Source organism: Bactrocera tryoni, chromosome 2 (assembly GCF_016617805.1).
Source record: "Bactrocera tryoni isolate S06 chromosome 2, CSIRO_BtryS06_freeze2, whole genome shotgun sequence".
Classification (NCBI taxonomy): domain Eukaryota; kingdom Metazoa; phylum Arthropoda; class Insecta; order Diptera; family Tephritidae; genus Bactrocera; species Bactrocera tryoni.
Genome location: NC_052500.1, coordinates 83218967 through 83224045, shown reverse-complemented (window position 1 = coordinate 83224045; position 5079 = coordinate 83218967). Strand labels below are relative to the sequence as shown.

Genomic DNA, 5079 nt, shown 5'->3' with positions numbered 1-5079 from the left:
GGTTTCAATAAAAAAAAAATCGATTTTTGATCTAAATTTTGGCTTTAAAATGTTTATAAAAAACAATATTTATCGGTGAGAAAAATTTTTGAATAATTACTTAGAAATATATTTGAGAAGTTCGTTTTAACCGTTAAATGCGATTTCTCGAGGAACTACTACTTTTGAGGTACCATCAGATTCAGATTAAGGGTTAAGATTTGAGACTATTCGGTTTAGCCGTTGTCGAGTAATGTTGGTCAACGACTTTGAAAACACCATTTTAAGAAAAACACGTTCAAGGTTTGGCCTCGCACTTCCAAGCACTCTGAAACGCCTTTTGAAATTCGCGTGTAACTTCGAAAATATTCATCTGAACGAAATAAATTTTCTGTGAGAATTCTTCAACATATTTTTATTTAGAAAATAAAAAAATCCATTTTTTTAATTCTAACTGTATATAACCCCTTAAAAAAGTTAAAATGTTATAAATTTCAACTATGAGTTGCAAAACACGAGTTCAGCTGACAAAAAAAATATATACGTACGAAACAAGTATGTATACCACTACACATTATAAGATTACTCTCTAAGTAGAGCTGCAATATTTAGTGTTGCGTCAATTGCATCTAATAGCCTTGAGCCAATTAATCCTCAAAATTTTAGAGAATAAGTGGCATTGAAAATATTATAAAAACGATAATCAGCTCTTTTCGAGAGTTTCAAACTCGCTGAGCTGTGCGCAATTAATCTGGATTAATTCTACGGTTTGTCAAGGCATCGAGGCATGCTGACTACAAGTTCTGAAACAGTGATTGTGGTGTGTTTTCGCAGAAGTCCTCTCATGTATTGAAACGACAAAAAGATCGGTCGACTTTATCATGCAAATATTGCCATAAGTAAACAATGATATTTATCATATGTTCATATGTCGAAGTTTTACACAGCCTAAGGTAAAACCTCTATCGATTTTTGATTGATATACATATGCTTTTATATTTAAGTATATGAAATCATTGTCCTACTGGTATACATATAAAGTTAGCTTATTAGCTTTAAATTTGTTCTCAGCATCCGTTCGTAGCAGTCTCTTCTCATTTTTTCTTCGATAATTACCAGTTTTAATAGGCCTCTGTTGCAAAAGCAACACTTAACTAAAACATTGCCACCTCCGAACTTTAAAGTGTTTTGTATACACATACTTTGGAGCATCTCAGTACGATTTAATCAGACTGTACCTCTGTCTCTCATATTTATGAATTAAAATAATTTACTGACATTTATAAAAAATATTTACACCCGGAAACACTACAGGCAAATATTGCTATGATATTCCTAATTTTGCCGTATGCAAAACTCAAGTGATCAACGTAAAATCTTAATTGTGGAGACGAGACAAAAGCTAACAGTAAATATCATTTCATTATTATTTGCTAGCTTGCCGTACGTACTAATAGTATGTGCAATTTATGAATTGTTGAACTTTTGGAAGAAATATTCAAAGATTAGTAGAAAAATATTGCGGTGTAGCCATAGTTTTGACGGATACTGTATATTAGATGTTTTGAGTAATGCAGACATTTAATCAAAGCTGGACAGCGGACGAAGCTTTCATCGGAGATTTTTATGGAATTGAAGAGCTTGTAAGACATTTTCAGAAAATAATACTTAATACACGAAGCGTACCAAACGAATACTGCAAGGTGGCCGCGACGAATTGACGTCTGAATTATGACCTTTGGAGCTATGATGTTGAACTATGGATCGTGTGTATAGAGAATGCTGGCAGCTTTAGCAACGTACGAATGGTAATTGGTGTAACGTCGTTCGCAGAATTTGGACTTCTTCAAAACATATGAGTATATTATATTTATCATACTATTTATAAATCATTATGCCATTGTATTGAATATATACAGAAAGTATTTGTTAAATAATTATAAAGCAAACCTTAATTTTATCATTAATTTTTTAGCTAGTTAGATATTTTTCTAAACTTTTATGATAAGTAAATATTTTAGAAAATTTTTTAAACATACAAAACTATTTAATTATACAAAATCAATTTGAGAACAATGAAAATAACAACAAAAACGTGGTGCAATTTTATATTCAAAGTAGTAGAATTTTCTGCATTCAATTGAAAATTCGATTCTTATATTTATTATGATAGAAATTAGCGAAAAATATTGTCAGAAGCAGAAAATTTTACGCCCAAAAATTCTGATGGCAGCCCAGTTTGTCAACGAGCGCGTTTTAACAAAACTAATTGATTGTGATTTTCACACACAGTTACAGCGCTGAACAAATATTGAAAGCTGCTCATAAATACTTCTTATAAACTAAAAATATTATTGAAGGCAGCAAGCTCTCCGAAATCTAGCAGGTGGCATGAACACTACCGAGGAAAGGTGAATGATTTACAATGAAATTTTATTGTCATACTTAATGGTTGATTTTTATTTTGGAAATTAAACAGGTATATGTTTAATTATTTTAATTTTTTTGTATTTTATTAATAATAACAACTTTAAAAGTAAATTTTTTATAGATAAGTGAGATGTATTTTAATTATTATTTTAATGATTACATCTATCGAAGGTTGCATTAAAAATTTACAAATATTTTATTTGCGAGAATCTTGCAAGTCATCAAACATTTGTTAGTATAAATTTGCAATTTTGTTCCTAATTTAAAAGACTTTAACAACACTTTCAACAGTTACAAAATATATTTGCATGTTGCCACCTATTTAAAAACACTAATTCAGCTTATTTAACTAATTCTTAAACCTTGTACAATCCCTTGCTTTCATATGAGTGAACTGGTAAGTGTTTGCAAATTAAAAAAATCTGAAAACTATTATTAGAAAAATATATTCCATCACATTTAATCCTTACAAATATTTTAAACTTTACCTAAAAATATTAATGGATTTAATAATTAAAAAAAAAACTTTGAATAACAGAAAAGTTTTTCATATTCAGTATAATATTTTTTTTCGATATGCTTTCATAGGCCAAAAGCGTTGGCTTTCACCATCATTCCAAATTCTCATAAGGAACAGCAACCCAGCAGCATATTGGGAAAGAGTGTGAGGATGGAACGTGGAAAATATAAAATTTGTTCGAGTGCGTATGAACCGTTACAAGAATTTATTGAAATTAAAATTTTTAAAATACCGATAACTTATCGATAACTTTTTAAAATATCGATATTTTGTAAAAAAAATAGTTACCTAAAAAATTGCATAACTATGATAAGTTATCGATAATTTTATAAAAATATCGGTATTTTGTAAGAAGCTGATTAGTATAAAAAATTACGTAACGTTGATATTAAACAAATTTTCTCATTCGTAACATAGCTAACTTATCAAAAATGTTATAAAAGTACCTATTGGTATTTTGTGAAAAAATTTTACTTATAACATTGATAACTTATCAAAAATTTTATAAAACTGTCGATATTTTGTAAAAAGTTAGTTATTGTAAAAATTTCGTAACATTGATAAGTTATCGATAATTTTATAAAAATATCGATATTTTGTTAAACAATTTTCCACTCTCATAAATTTGATAATTTATAAAATTTTTTATACAAATAACGCTTTTGTAAACAAATATTTACCTTAAAAATATTAAAAAATAAAAAATAAAAATAAATTAAAAAAAAAAATTAAAAAATTTCCGCTAACGCATGTTATATGAATATTGTGGTATTTATTTTTAATAATTTTTATACCAAAAAGACAAAAATGCAGCATTTATAATATTAATGAAAAAGTAATAATATTTTCTCTTAAATTATTTATTTAATATTTTAGGACTGCAACATGGAAACAGAAGACTTGTCACATGGTTGCGCTGAAAGATATTTTTTCCAAAACTTGTAACACTAGAAGAAAATTGTTTTAATATAATTATAATAATATATCTTTTATTGTTTGTTAGAAAGCAAAATGTTATAAAAATTGTTCGGCATATGTATTTATGTATTTAAGTTTTTATTTAAAATATACCGTTATTATATGATGTACGAAAAAATGTGTTAATATTTATTTAAAACGGAAACTCAGAAGGTAAGTTTACCAAGTTGTTAAAATAATTGCTAAAAAAGTGTACAGTTATTTAAAAACTATCATATCCTGTTTGCATTTTTTATGATTGTTTGGTAATTCATAAAGAAAACCAAAATCGATGGAGCTGTGAAAAAGTGCTGCATTCCTCACTAGTTTCACTTTATACCACTTTATACTACTGCAGCGCATCAAAGTATGAAGGCTTCAATTACGGCCCACAAATAAATAAACTCTCAGTCACTTATTGACAGCGACCGCGGTAACAAACACAACACGCTCCACCTCAACACACCCCACCACACCACATTGAAGTGGCATTTAATAGTTTATCGCGACTTCAAATGTTTACAGCAATTGACTGCAAAATCGATTTTTATTTGCAATTGCACGGGAATTTAATTTGAGTGGCCACCGAAATCATTTAAGTGTGACCACCTCAACCACACAGACGCAGCGCTGTCATGCAACGCCTAGCTTGCAACAAAATCTAGCGGCATGAGTTGTGTTTGTTCGCTTGTATGTATAGGTGAATATGATGCCATATTTTGCAAGCAATTGGCTTGGCCACTGCATTGCTATTTTTAGCAGAGTTGGTAAATTTATTTCACTTCACCACCCAACCACAACCAAGGACACCAATTGCTGTGGTGTGGATGAGAGGATGGCGGAACTAAAGCTCACCACTTGCAGCAATTGTGCCAGCATGCTAGTTAGTGTGAAGTGAAGTTAGCAAATTTCGCTATATTTTTTATATTGCACATTCACGTAAGTATAGGATAGTTCGTATACCAGTTTGTGAAGGGAACATAATAATTATATCAATAATATAACTGATGAAGATGTGAGAAACTTAGCAACGAGAAAGAGACAACCATAGGACTCAAAGTGTTGCTAATTGAGTTTTTTCACTGTCTCTTACTGGACTTCTCTTTGCTAGACCGAAAATATTTCCAATTTTATCCAGTTTTCAAGTTTCGAAATTTTATTAACATTTGTAATGAAATCTCCATTTGAACCAC

The 5079-nt window shown here is 29.5% G+C and overlaps 1 long non-coding RNA gene across 1 annotated transcript; it reads left to right on the top strand.

The window, feature by feature from the left end:
• The first annotated feature begins 2539 nt into the window (after positions 1-2539).
• On the top strand, positions 2540-3930 carry LOC120769014. The gene is made up of 3 exons (XR_005704814.1): positions 2540-2806; positions 2998-3110; positions 3806-3930. It is a non-coding gene; the product is annotated as an uncharacterized LOC120769014 (long non-coding RNA).
• The last annotated feature ends 1149 nt before the right edge of the window (positions 3931-5079 follow it).